A 16061-nucleotide genomic window follows, 5' to 3' on the forward strand; every position below is an offset into this window, starting at 1 on the left:
ACTTTAGTCACTTCTTCAAAAAATTCAATCAGGTTTGTCAGGCATGACCCACCTTTCACAAATCCATGCTGGCTCTCTCTGATTAACTGAAAATTCTCGAGGTGTTCAGTCACCCTATCCTTAATTATAGACTCCCGCATTTTCCCCACAACAGATGTTAGGCTAACCACTATCTATCCAAGATGTACACTGTACCCACTATCGATCCTGTATGTACACTGTACTCACTATCTATCCCATATGTACACTGTACCCACTATCCATCCTGTATGTACACTGTCCCCACTATCCTGTATGTACACTGTCCCCACTATCCAGCTTGTGTATACAGTATCCGGTGGCCCAGAAATCGTATTGCGTCCAATAATGGGCGCTTGGGAGGCATAGCGTGGAATATCTATGCCAATTGGCATGCAAAAATCGTGCTGCCTTCTGATGATAATGATTTGTGCGTGCGGCCAACACTCCCCGCGCTATTCATTGGCTGCTTGCTTATGGGGGTGGGGGTTGGGGTTTGATATCGGGAGGCCGGGACGCTACCCAAGGGCAGCCAGCACCTCTTAAAGGGGAAGTGAATTCTGGCTGCAACAACCTGTATTACAAGTTCTGGAAGAAATGGCTGAAGGAGGAAATGAGTGGACACCAAGGTTCTCTGATGCTACACTGGAGACCTTGGTGCAGGCAATGGAGAGGAGGAGGGATATCCTTTTCCCCCAGGGGGCAGGAAGCCCTCCAGGCATCTACTTAGGAGGCAGTGGGAGGAGATAGCTGAGGATGGCAATGAAATGCCAGAGGCATTGCCATAAGAATATGACTGCAGTGCTGGAAAAAAAAAACAATGATCTAACTAGAACGGTCAAGGTAAGAAGACTGCTAAGATACTTTGTCATCACAGCTGCACCATTCACCACCTCTTTAGAACACTCTTGACACTCCTCTTCCCACCACCCTGCACTGTCCTCCAATCACCACAACACACTTCACTAAACATCCTTCTCTGTATGCTCATACACTCAGCACTGTTACAAACTTCACTTATCCACAGCTCACACTTTTAAAAATTCAATCTTGGGATATGGGTGTCACTAGCAAGGCCAGCATTCATTGCCCATCATCGCTCACGTGGACACACACACACACACACACAAACACACAGAGTCAGCTGTTCTACCATGACAGCCACATTTCTCCAAACACCTCACAAGACTCTCACTAAGACACTTCACTCCACTTGCAAGAGAAGATAGCACACAACACCAGGCCACCGGAGGAGGAAGAGCGCGTACTCACACCCTCTCCACCATGTGAAGAAAGCGCTTTGGCCATCATGGGAAGGGGCAGAGTGGAGGCCGTGGCCACTGGCGACACTGGAGGAGACACCGAGCAAGGTTTCGTGATAGCTAATCCTCTTTGTCTCATATGACTTCTCCCCCACCCCACACACTCTGCATGACAAGCTGCAGAAGCTTTCAACACCCACTTCTGCCTCTCTCTGCTCTCTCTCACACCACAAGCTAACCCTTGTCCCTTTCTTTCATTTCAGCTGCTGAGAATGTCGACGCCCCTCAGCCAGTGGAGGAAGAGGAGCTGCCCCTTGGCTCCACTGGAGAGGCACGTGCTGTCCTCTCTCAGGATGATAGCAGGCCTGCTCCCCCGCCGGACACTCCGCCATTGCCCATGGTGGTGCCACTCAGCCAGCCAGCCCAGACTGCTACAGTCCATGCTGAGAGCCTACTAATGTCACCTAATGTAGCCTGAAAGGAGTCTGTGACAGAAAAGCTGAGGGTGACGGTGACCTTGGCAGACACAGGCCATGCCCTGGTGCGAGGCTTGAGTTGTGGCTGCAGCAGGTGGCGTAGTTAAGTTGAAGTAAGAGATGTACTCCCTGAAGACTCTGTGGGTAGGGCCTCCTATTCAGTGTTCGTCTCCTTCTCCTCCTCCTCCGGCTCCTCCCTCTTCTGGTGCTTCTCCTGCTCTGTTGTGTCTTCCTTGCTGCTGCACCCTCGTCCCCTATTCCCAAAGGCATCCCTACCAGACCACCCATGCCTGCCGCCAGACTATTTGTGAGGCAAAGAGCAACAACAGGGCAAGAGCAGCAAAACCTCTGTGCAGACAAACCGAACTTTCCAGAGTGATACAACATAGCAATAAAATGCCTACAAGTCAATCAGTAGCTGGAAATACTAAACCAGCAATTAACCTGTAAGTATGACACAATGCCTTTAAATAGCTCTGGCGAGGGGGCCTTCATGCCGGTTAGCGTTACGTTGTGCTGAGAGAGCTCAGCGTGTGGCGACTGGAGCGCTGGGGCGGTCCAAAATGGAGAACGGGTCCTGCAAGATGCACGGGAACCTAATTTGCACGCATTGTTCTGTAATTTGAATGTTGCTGGCATGCGCTCCTGGCAACTGCATTACATCCTATACCAATAAGGTGGGTGGCGCACTTCTGGCTGGAACTGTGCACACGCTTCCTGCCCGCAATATTGGGGACTTAGGAGGCTGCTTATCGATCCCATTTATACAGTACTTAATATCTATTCTGTGTAAACAGTACCCAATATCCACCCTATGTCCACAGTTATTTACTTTGAATGCAGTTTGAGGTTAAAAAAAACACTTGATATCAAATTTGGGCTTAGCTGCAAAGCAGAAATTTCACATCTGATTCGTACAAACACAAGGCAAATTTACTATCACTTACAGCAGTGGGAACAACCTTAACATATGCATTGTGTGATAAAATGAATAGAGCTGCATGCTAATTAACTAGCTGAGCAACGAATATACCAATAGATATTTATCAATTGGGTTAAGATACAAATGGAAGCGAACTAAACAATTAATAAACACATTTCTGAATAAGTTAAGAACTAGGAATGCACTAATAAATTAAGCAAATTGATTTATGTACTCATTAGCAATTTGATTAATTTATTTTCCACTTGTTTAATTTTTGAATTATTTTTGCCCCTGAAACTGCCCTTTTAGTTCTGTGATTGACGATAATTAATGGGTTTGTATAATCCATAGGATCGGAGTATATGTCAATGAATAAATAATTTGTGTTCATTCTAAGGTGCAGTGTAGTATGATTCGCTGGGTGCCTTGTTAAATGTTATTTCACTTATCATGATGAAAGCTACTGTTAGAAATCTATCTTTAGTACAAATGAATGAATAAGCTGGTGAGTCAGTGCACTATAAACACTATGGAATCTTGAAGGTAAAAAGAAGTCTCCTGAAAAACAATGAATGGTAAAGAATAAATAGTTATCTTGTCTTTCAATCCTACTGACGACTTGCAGCAGATGCAAAGACATTAATTTAAAAACACTCAACAGAGAACTGTGTAAAGTAAATTAACATACTGACACACTCCCAACAGCCCTTTCACATACGGAGACATCCCAAGAACCCCTTAAAATAGTGACACAATCCCAAGAACCCCTTAAAATACTGACACAATCCCAAGAACCCCTTAAAATACTGACACAATCCCAAGAACCCCTTAAAATACTGACACAATCCCAAGAACCCCTTAAAATACTGACACAATCCCAAGAACCCCTTAAAATACTGACACAATCCCAAGAACCCCTTAAAATACTGACACAATCCCAAGAACCCCTTAAAATAGTGACACAATCCCAAGAACCCCTTAAAATACTGACACAATCCCAAGAACCCCTTAAAATATTGACACAATCCAAAGAACCCCTTAAAATAGTGACACAATCCCAAGAACCCCTTAAAATACTGACACAATCCCAAGAACCCCTTAAAATAGTGACACAATCCCAAGAACCCCTTAAAATACTGACACAATCCCAAGAACCCCTTAAAATATTGACACAATCCAAAGAACCCCTTGAAATACTGACACAATCCCAAGAACCCCTTAAAATACTGACACAATCCCAAGAACCCCTTAAAACACTGACACAATCCCAAGAACCCCTTGAAACACTGACACAATCCCAAGAACCCCTTAAAATAGTGACACAATCCCAAGAACCCCTTAAAATACTGACACAATCCCAAGAACCCCTTAAAACACTGACACAATCCCAAGAACCCCTTGAAACACTGACACAATCCCAAGAACTCCTTAAAATAGTGACACAATCGCAAGAACCCCTTAAAATACTGACACAATCCCAAGAACCCCTTAAAATATTGACACAATCCCAAGAACCCCTTAAAATATTGACACAATCCCAAGAACCCCTTAAAATATTGACACAATCCAAAGAACCCCTTGAAATACTGACACAATCCCAAGAACCCCTTAAAATATTGACACAATCCAAAGAACCCCTTAAAATACTGACACAATCCCAAGAACTCCTTAAAATAGTGACACAATCCCAAGAACCCCTTAAAATACTGACACAATCCCAAGAACCCCTTGAAACACTGACACAATCCCAAGAACCCCTTAAAATATTGACACAATCCCAAGAACCCCTTAAAATATTGACACAATCCAAAGAACCCCTTAAAATATTGACACAATCCAAAGAACCCCTTAAAATACTGACACAATCCCAAGAACTCCTTAAAATAGTGACACAATCCCAAGAACCCCTTAAAATACTGAGACAATCCCAAGAACTCCTTAAAATAGTGACACAATCCCAAGAACCCCTTGAAACACTGACACAATCCCAAGAACCCCTTAAAATATTGACACAATCCCAAGAACCCCTTAAAATAGTGACACAATCCAAAGAACCCCTTGAAACACTGACACAATCCCAAGAACCCCTTAAAATACTGACACAATCCCAAGAACCCCTTAAAATACTGACACAATCCCAAGAACACCTTAAAATACTGACACAATCCCAAGAACCTCTTGAAATATTGACACAATCCCAAGAACCCCTTGAAATATTGACACAATCCCAAGAACCTCTTGAAATATTGACACAATCCCAAGAACCCCTTAAAATAGTGACACAATCCCAAGAACCCCTTAAAATAGTGACACAATCCCAAGAACCCCTTAAAATACTGACACAATTCCAAGAACCCCTTGAAATACTGACACAATCCAAAGAACCCCTTAAAATACTGACACAATCCAAAGAACCCCTTAAAATATTGACACAATCCAAAGAACCCCTTGAAACACTGACACAATCCCAAGAACCCCTTAAAATACTGACACAATCCCAAGAACCCCTTAAAATATTGACACAATCCAAAGAACCCCTTAAAATAGTGACACAATCCCAAGAACCCCTTAAAATACTGACACAATCCCAAGAACCCCTTAAAATATTGACACAATCCAAAGAACCCCTTGAAATACTGACACAATCCCAAGAACCCCTTAAAATATTGACACAATCCAAAGAACCCCTTAAAATACTGACACAATCCCAAGAACCCCTTAAAATACTGACACAATCCCAAGAACCCCTTAAAATACTGACACAATCCCAAGAACCCCTTAAAATATTGACACAATCCAAAGAACCCCTTAAAATAGTGACACAATCCCAAGAACCCCTTAAAATACTGACACAATCCCAAGAACCCCTTAAAATATTGACACAATCCAAAGAACGCCTTGAAATACTGACACAATCCCAAGAACCCCTTAAAATACTGACACAATCCCAAGAACCCCTTAAAATACTGACACAATCCCAAGAACCCCTTGAAACACTGACACAATCCCAAGAACCCCTTAAAATATTGACACAATCCAAAGAACCCCTTGAAATACTGACACAATCCCAAGAACCCCTTAAAATATTGACACAATCCAAAGAACCCCTTAAAATACTGACACAATCCCAAGAACCCCTTAAAATACTGACACAATCCCAAGAACCCCTTAAAATACTGACACAATCCAAAGAACCCCTTAAAATACTGACACAATCCCAAGAACCCCTTAAAATACTGACACAATCCCAAGAACCCCTTAAAATATTGACACAATCCGAAGAACCCCTTAAAATAGTGACACAATCCCAAGAACCCCTTAAAATACTGACACAATCCCAAGAACCCCTTAAAATATTGACACAATCCAAAGAACCCCTTGAAATACTGACACAATCCCAAGAACCCCTTAAAATACTGACACAATCCCAAGAACCCCTTAAAACACTGACACAATCCCAAGAACCCCTTGAAACACTGACACAATCCCAAGAACCCCTTAAAATAGTGACACAATCCCAAGAACCCCTTAAAATACTGACACAATCCCAAGAACCCCTTAAAACACTGACACAATCCCAAGAACCCCTTGAAACACTGACACAATCCCAAGAACCCCTTAAAATAGTGACACAATCCCAAGAACCCCTTAAAATACTGACACAATCCCAAGAACTCCTTAAAATAGTGACACAATCGCAAGAACCCCTTAAAATACTGACACAATCCCAAGAACCCCTTAAAATATTGACACAATCCCAAGAACCCCTTAAAATATTGACACAATCCCAAGAACCCCTTAAAATATTGACACAATCCAAAGAACCCCTTGAAATACTGACACAATCCCAAGAACCCCTTAAAATATTGACACAATCCAAAGAACCCCTTAAAATACTGACACAATCCCAAGAACTCCTTAAAATAGTGACACAATCCCAAGAACCCCTTAAAATACTGACACAATCCCAAGAACCCCTTGAAACACTGACACAATCCCAAGAACCCCTTAAAATATTGACACAATCCCAAGAACCCCTTAAAATATTGACACAATCCAAAGAACCCCTTAAAATATTGACACAATCCAAAGAACCCCTTAAAATACTGACACAATCCCAAGAACTCCTTAAAATAGTGACACAATCCCAAGAACCCCTTAAAATACTGAGACAATCCCAAGAACTCCTTAAAATAGTGACACAATCCCAAGAACCCCTTGAAACACTGACACAATCCCAAGAACCCCTTAAAATATTGACACAATCCCAAGAACCCCTTAAAATAGTGACACAATCCAAAGAACCCCTTGAAACACTGACACAATCCCAAGAACCCCTTAAAATACTGACACAATCCCAAGAACCCCTTAAAATACTGACACAATCCCAAGAACACCTTAAAATACTGACACAATCCCAAGAACCCCTTAAAATAGTGACACAATCCCAAGAACCCCTTAAAATAGTGACACAATCCCAAGAACCCCTTGAAATACTGACACAATCCCAAGAACCCCTTGAAATACTGACACAATCCCAAGAACCCCTTAAAATACTGACACAATCCCAAGAACCCCTCAAAATACTGACACAATCCCAAGAACCCCTTAAAATATTGACACAATCCCAAGAACCTCTTGAAATATTGACACAATCCCAAGAACCCCTTGAAATATTGACACAATCCCAAGAACCTCTTGAAATATTGACACAATCCCAAGAACCCCTTAAAATAGTGACACAATCCCAAGAACCCCTTAAAATAGTGACACAATCCCAAGAACCCCTTAAAATACTGACACAATTCCAAGAACCCCTTGAAATACTGACACAATCCAAAGAACCCCTTAAAATACTGACACAATCCAAAGAACCCCTTAAAATATTGACACAATCCAAAGAACCCCTTGAAACACTGACACAATCCCAAGAACCCCTTAAAATACTGACACAATCCCAAGAACCCCTTAAAATATTGACACAATCCAAAGAACCCCTTAAAATAGTGACACAATCCCAAGAACCCCTTAAAATACTGACACAATCCCAAGAACCCCTTAAAATATTGACACAATCCAAAGAACCCCTTGAAATACTGACACAATCCCAAGAACTCCTTAAAATAGTGACACAATCCCAAGAACCCCTTAAAATACTGACACAATCCCAAGAACCCCTTGAAACACTGACACAATCCCAAGAACCCCTTAAAATATTGACACAATCCCAAGAACCCCTTAAAATATTGACACAATCCAAAGAACCCCTTAAAATATTGACACAATGCAAAGAACCCCTTAAAATACTGACACAATCCCAAGAACTCCTTAAAATAGTGACACAATCCCAAGAACCCCTTAAAATACTGACACAATCCCAAGAACTCCTTAAAATAGTGACACAATCCCAAGAACCCCTTGAAACACTGACACAATCCCAAGAACCCCTTAAAATATTGACACAATCCCAAGAACCCCTTAAAATACTGACACAATCCAAAGAACCCCTTGAAACACTGACACAATCCCAAGAACCCCTTAAAATACTGACACAATCCCAAGAACCCCTTAAAATACTGACACAATCCCAAGAACACCTTAAAATACTGACACAATCCCAAGAACCCCTTAAAATAGTGACACAATCCCAAGAACCCCTTAAAATAGTGACACAATCCCAAGAACCCCTTGAAATACTGACACAATCCCAAGAACCCCTTGAAATACTGACACAATCCCAAGAACCCCTTAAAATACTGACACAATCCCAAGAACCCCTCAAAATACTGACACAATCCCAAGAACCCCTTAAAATATTGACACAATCCCAAGAACCTCTTGAAATATTGACACAATCCCAAGAACCCCTTGAAATATTGACACAATCCCAAGAACCTCTTGAAATATTGACACAATCCCAAGAACCCCTTAAAATAGTGACACAATCCCAAGAACCCCTTAAAATAGTGACACAATCCCAAGAACCCCTTAAAATACTGACACAATTCCAAGAACCCCTTGAAATACTGACACAATCCAAAGAACCCCTTAAAATACTGACACAATCCAAAGAACCCCTTAAAATATTGACACAATCCAAAGAACCCCTTGAAACACTGACACAATCCCAAGAACCCCTTAAAATACTGACACAATCCCAAGAACCCCTTAAAATATTGACACAATCCAAAGAACCCCTTAAAATAGTGACACAATCCCAAGAACCCCTTAAAATACTGACACAATCCCAAGAACCCCTTAAAATATTGACACAATCCAAAGAACCCCTTGAAATACTGACACAATCCCAAGAACCCCTTAAAATATTGACACAATCCAAAGAACCCCTTAAAATACTGACACAATCCCAAGAACCCCTTAAAATACTGACACAATCCCAAGAACCCCTTAAAATACTGACACAATCCCAAGAACCCCTTGAAACACTGACACAATCCCAAGAACCCCTTAAAATATTGACACAATCCAAAGAACCCCTTGAAATACTGACACAATCCCAAGAACCCCTTAAAATATTGACACAATCCAAAGAACCCCTTAAAATACTGACACAATCCCAAGAACCCCTTAAAATACTGACACAATCCCAAGAACCCCTTAAAATACTGACACAATCCCAAGAACCCCTTAAAATACTGACACAATCCCAAGAACCCCTTAAAATACTGACACAATCCAAAGAACCCCTTAAAATAGTGACACAATCCCAAGAACCCCTTAAAATACTGACACAATCCCAAGAACCCCTTAAAATATTGACACAATCCAAAGAACCGCTTGAAATACTGACACAATCCCAAGAACCCCTTAAAATATTGACACAATCCAAAGAACCCCTTAAAATACTGACACAATCCCAAGAACCCCTTAAAATACTGACACAATCCCAAGAACCCCTTAAAATACTGACACAATCCCAAGAACCCCTTGAAACACTGACACAATCCCAAGAACCCCTTAAAATATTGACACAATCCAAAGAACCCCTTGAAATACTGACACAATCCCAAGAACCCCTTAAAATACTGACACAATCCCAAGAACCCCTCAAAATACTGACACAATCCCAAGAACCCCTTGAAATACTGACACAATCCCAAGAACCCCTTAAAATACTGACACAATCCCAAGAACCCCTTAAAATACTGACACAATCCCAAGAACCCCTTAAAATAGTGACACAATCCCAAGAACCCCTTAAAATACTGACACAATCCCAAGAACCCCTTGAAATACTGACACAATCCCAAGAACCACTTAAAATACTGACACAATCCCAAGAACCCCTTAAAATAGTGACACAATCCCAAGAACCCCTTAAAATAGTGACACAATCCCAAGAACCCCTTGAAATACTGACACAATTCCAAGAACCCCTTAAAATACTGACACAATCCCAAGAACCCCTTAAAATAGTGACACAATCCCAAGAACCCCTTAAAATAGTGACACAATCCCAAGAACCCCTTAAAATACTGACACAATCCCAAGAACACCTTAAAATACTGACACAATCCCAAGAACCCCTTAAAATAGTGACACAATCCCAAGAACCCCTTAAAATAGTGACACAATCCCAAGAAACCCTTGAAATACTGACACAATTCCAAGAACCCCTTGAAATACTGACACAATCCCAAGAACCCCTTGAAATACTGACACAATCCCAAGAACCCCTTAAAATACTGACACAATCCCAAGAACCCCTCAAAATACTGACACAATCCCAAGAACCCCTTGAAATACTGACACAATCCCAAGAACCCCTTAAAATACTGACACAATCCCAAGAACCCCTTAAAATATTGACACAATCCAAAGAACCCCTTGAAATACTGACACAATCCCAAGAACCCCTTAAAATATTGACACAATCCAAAGAACCCCTTAAAATACTGACACAATCCCAAGAACCCCTTAAAATACTGACACAATCCCAAGAACCCCTTAAAATACTGACACAATCCCAAGAACCCCTTGAAACACTGACACAATCCCAAGAACCCCTTAAAATATTGACACAATCCAAAGAACCCCTTGAAATACTGACACAATCCCAAGAACCCCTTAAAATATTGACACAATCCAAAGAACCCCTTAAAATACTGACACAATCCCAAGAACCCCTTAAAATACTGACACAATCCCAAGAACCCCTTAAAATACTGACACAATCCCAAGAACCCCTTAAAATACTGACACAATCCCAAGAACCCCTTAAAATACTGACACAATCCAAAGAACCCCTTAAAATAGTGACACAATCCCAAGAACCCCTTAAAATACTGACACAATCCCAAGAACCCCTTAAAATATTGACACAATCCAAAGAACCCCTTGAAATACTGACACAATCCCAAGAACCCCTTAAAATATTGACACAATCCAAAGAACCCCTTAAAATACTGACACAATCCCAAGAACCCCTTAAAATACTGACACAATCCCAAGAACCCCTTAAAATACTGACACAATCCCAAGAACCCCTTGAAACACTGACACAATCCCAAGAACCCCTTAAAATATTGACACAATCCAAAGAACCCCTTGAAATACTGACACAATCCCAAGAACCCCTTAAAATATTGACACAATCCAAAGAAGCCCTTAAAATACTGACACAATCCCAAGAACCCCTTAAAATACTGACACAATCCCAAGAACCCCTTAAAATACTGACACAATCCCAAGAACCCCTTAAAATATTGACACAATCCAAAGAACCCCTTAAAATAGTGACACAATCCCAAGAACCCCTTAAAATACTGACACAATCCCAAGAACCCCTTAAAATATTGACACAATCCAAAGAACCCCTTGAAATACTGACACAATCCCAAGAACCCCTTAAAATATTGACACAATCCAAAGAACCCCTTAAAATACTGACACAATCCCAAGAACCCCTTAAAATACTGACACAATCCCAAGAACCCCTTAAAACACTGACACAATCCCAAGAACCCCTTGAAACACTGACACAATCCCAAGAACCCCTTAAAATAGTGACACAATCCCAAGAACCCCTTAAAATACTGACACAATCCCAAGAACTCCTTAAAATAGTGACACAATCCCAAGAACCCCTTAAAATACTGACACAATCCCAAGAACCCCTTAAAATATTGACACAATCCCAAGAACCCCTTAAAATATTGACACAATCCCAAGAACCCCTTAAATATTGACACAATCCAAAGAACCCCTTGAAATACTGACACAATCCCAAGAACCCCTTAAAATATTGACACAATCCAAAGAACCCCTTAAAATACTGACACAATCCCAAGAACTCCTTAAAATAGTGACACAATCCCAAGAACCCCTTAAAATACTGACACAATCCCAAGAACCCCTTGAAACACTGACACAATCCCAAGAACCCCTTAAAATATTGACACAATCCCAAGAACCCCTTAAAATATTGACACAATCCAAAGAACCCTTTAAAATATTGACACAATCCAAAGAACCCCTTAAAATACTGACACCATCCCAAGAACTCCTTAAAATAGTGACACAATCCCAAGAACCCCTTAAAATACTGACACAATCCCAAGAACTCCTTAAAATAGTGACACAATCCCAAGAACCCCTTGAAACACTGACACAATCCCAAGAACCCCTTAAAATATTGACACAATCCCAAGAACCCCTTAAAATAGTGACACAATCCCAAGAACCCCTTGAAATACTGACACAATCCCAAGAACCACTTAAAATACTGACACAATCCCAAGAACCCCTTAAAATAGTGACACAATCCCAAGAACCCCTTAAAATAGTGACACAATCCCAAGAACCCCTTGAAATACTGACACAATTCCAAGAACCCCTTAGAATACTGACACAATCCCAAGAACCCCTTAAAATAGTGACACAATCCCAAGAACCCCTTAAAATAGTGACACAATCCCAAGAACCCCTTAAAATACTGACACAATCCCAAGAACACCTTAAAATACTGACACAATCCCAAGAACCCCTTAAAATAGTGACACAATCCCAAGAACCCCTTAAAATAGTGACACAATCCCAAGAACCCCTTGAAACACTGACACAATCCCAAGAACCCCTTAAAATATTGACACAATCCCAAGAACCCCTTAAAATAGTGACACAATCCCAAGAACCCCTTGAAATACTGACACAATCCCAAGAACCACTTAAAATACTGACACAATCCCAAGAACCCCTTAAAATAGTGACACAATCCCAAGAACCCCTTAAAATAGTGACACAATCCCAAGAACCCCTTGAAATACTGACACAATTCCAAGAACCCCTTAGAATACTGACACAATCCCAAGAACCCCTTAAAATAGTGACACAATCCCAAGAACCCCTTAAAATAGTGACACAATCCCAAGAACCCCTTAAAATACTGACACAATCCCAAGAACACCTTAAAATACTGACACAATCCCAAGAACCCCTTAAAATAGTGACACAATCCCAAGAACCCCTTAAAATAGTGACACAATCCCAAGAAACCCTTGAAATACTGACACAATTCCAAGAACCCCTTGAAATACTGACACAATCCCAAGAACCCCTTAAAATATTGACACAATCCAAAGAAGCCCTTAAAATACTGACACAATCCCAAGAACCCCTTAAAATACTGACACAATCCCAAGAACCCCTTAAAATACTGACACAATCCCAAGAACCCCTTAAAATATTGACACAATCCAAAGAACCCCTTAAAATAGTGACACAATCCCAAGAACCCCTTAAAATACTGACACAATCCCAAGAACCCCTTAAAATATTGACACAATCCAAAGAACCCCTTGAAATACTGACACAATCCCAAGAACCCCTTAAAATATTGACACAATCCAAAGAACCCCTTAAAATACTGACACAATCCCAAGAACCCCTTAAAATACTGACACAATCCCAAGAACCCCTTAAAACACTGACACAATCCCAAGAACCCCTTGAAACACTGACACAATCCCAAGAACCCCTTAAAATAGTGACACAATCCCAAGAACCCCTTAAAATACTGACACAATCCCAAGAACTCCTTAAAATAGTGACACAATCCCAAGAACCCCTTAAAATACTGACACAATCCCAAGAACCCCTTAAAATATTGACACAATCCCAAGAACCCCTTAAAATATTGACACAATCCCAAGAACCCCTTAAAATATTGACACAATCCAAAGAACCCCTTGAAATACTGACACAATCCCAAGAACCCCTTAAAATATTGACACAATCCAAAGAACCCCTTAAAATACTGACACAATCCCAAGAACTCCTTAAAATAGTGACACAATCCCAAGAACCCCTTAAAATACTGACACAATCCCAAGAACCCCTTGAAACACTGACACAATCCCAAGAACCCCTTAAAATATTGACACAATCCCAAGAACCCCTTAAAATATTGACACAATCCAAAGAACCCTTTAAAATATTGACACAATCCAAAGAACCCCTTAAAATACTGACACAATCCCAAGAACTCCTTAAAATAGTGACACAATCCCAAGAACCCCTTGAAACACTGACACAATCCCAAGAACCCCTTAAAATAGTGACACAATCCCAAGAACCCCTTAAAATACTGACACAATCCCAAGAACTCCTTAAAATAGTGACACAATCCCAAGAACCCCTTAAAATACTGACACAATCCCAAGAACCCCTTAAAATATTGACACAATCCCAAGAACCCCTTAAAATATTGACACAATCCCAAGAACCCCTTAAAATATTGACACAATCCAAAGAACCCCTTGAAATACTGACACAATCCCAAGAACCCCTTAAAATATTGACACAATCCAAAGAACCCCTTAAAATACTGACACAATCCCAAGAACTCCTTAAAATAGTGACACAATCCCAAGAACCCCTTAAAATACTGACACAATCCCAAGAACCCCTTGAAACACTGACACAATCCCAAGAACCCCTTAAAATATTGACACAATCCCAAGAACCCCTTAAAATATTGACACAATCCAAAGAACCCTTTAAAATATTGACACAATCCAAAGAACCCCTTAAAATACTGACACAATCCCAAGAACTCCTTAAAATAGTGACACAATCCCAAGAACCCCTTAAAATACTGACACAATCCCAAGAACTCCTTAAAATATTGACACAATCCCAAGAACCCCTTAAAATACTGACACAATCCCAAGAACACCTTAAAATACTGACACAATCCCAAGAACCCCTTAAAATAGTGACACAATCCCAAGAACCCCTTAAAATAGTGACACAATCCCAAGAACCCCTTGAAATACTGACACAATCCCAAGAACCCCTTGAAATACTGACACAATCCCAAGAACCCCTTAAAATACTGACACAATTCCAAGAACCCCTTGAAATACTGACACAATCCCAAGAACCCCTTGAAACACTGACACAATCCCAAGAACCCCTTAAAATACTGACACAATCCCAAGAACCCCTTAAAATAGTGACACAATCCCAAGAACCCCTTAAAATACTGACACAATCCCAAGAACCCCTTGAAATACTGACACAATCCCAAGAACCACTTAAAATACTGACACAATCCCAAGAACCCCTTAAAATAGTGACATAATCCCAAGAACCCCTTAAAATAGTGACACAATCCCAAGAACCCCTTGAAATACTGACACAATTCCAAGAACCCCTTAAAATACTGACACAATCCCAAGAACCCCTTAAAATAGTGACACAATCCCAAGAACCCCTTAAAATAGTGACACAATCCCAAGAACCCCTTAAAATACTGACACAATCCCAAGAACACCTTAAAATACTGACACAATCCCAAGAACCCCTTAAAATAGTGACACAATCCCAAGAACCCCTTAAAATAGTGACACAATCCCAAGAAACCCTTGAAATACTGACACAATTCCAAGAACCCCTTGAAATACTGACACAATCCCAAGAACCCCTTGAAATACTGACACAATCCCAAGAACCCCTTAAAATACTGACACAATCCCAAGAACCCCTCAAAATACTGACACAATCCCAAGAACCCCTTGAAATACTGACACAATCCCAAGAACCCCTTAAAATACTGACACAATCCCAAGAACCCCTTAAAATACTGACACAATCCCAAGAACCCCTTAAAATAGTGACACAATCCCAAGAACCCCTTAAAATACTGACACAATCCCAAGAACCCCTTGAAATACTGACACAATCCCAAGAACCACTTAAAATACTGACACAATCCCAAGAACCCCTTAAAATAGTGACACAATCCCAAGAACCCCTTAAAATAGTGACACAATCCCAAGAACCCCTTGAAATACTGACACAATTCCAAGAACCCCTTAAAATACTGACACAATCCCAAGAACCCCTTAAAATAGTGAC

General features: G+C 40.7%; 1 long non-coding RNA gene across 1 annotated transcript in view; it reads right to left on the bottom strand.

The window, feature by feature from the left end:
* LOC137335700 (uncharacterized) overlaps positions 1-16061 on the bottom strand; it is a 200195-nt gene that overhangs the window by 12124 nt on the left and 172010 nt on the right. The gene's annotated exons all lie outside the window — the stretch shown is intronic.

The sequence above is a fragment of the Heptranchias perlo genome, chromosome 20 (genome assembly GCF_035084215.1).
Source record: "Heptranchias perlo isolate sHepPer1 chromosome 20, sHepPer1.hap1, whole genome shotgun sequence".
Taxonomy (NCBI): Eukaryota; Metazoa; Chordata; class Chondrichthyes; order Hexanchiformes; family Hexanchidae; genus Heptranchias; species Heptranchias perlo.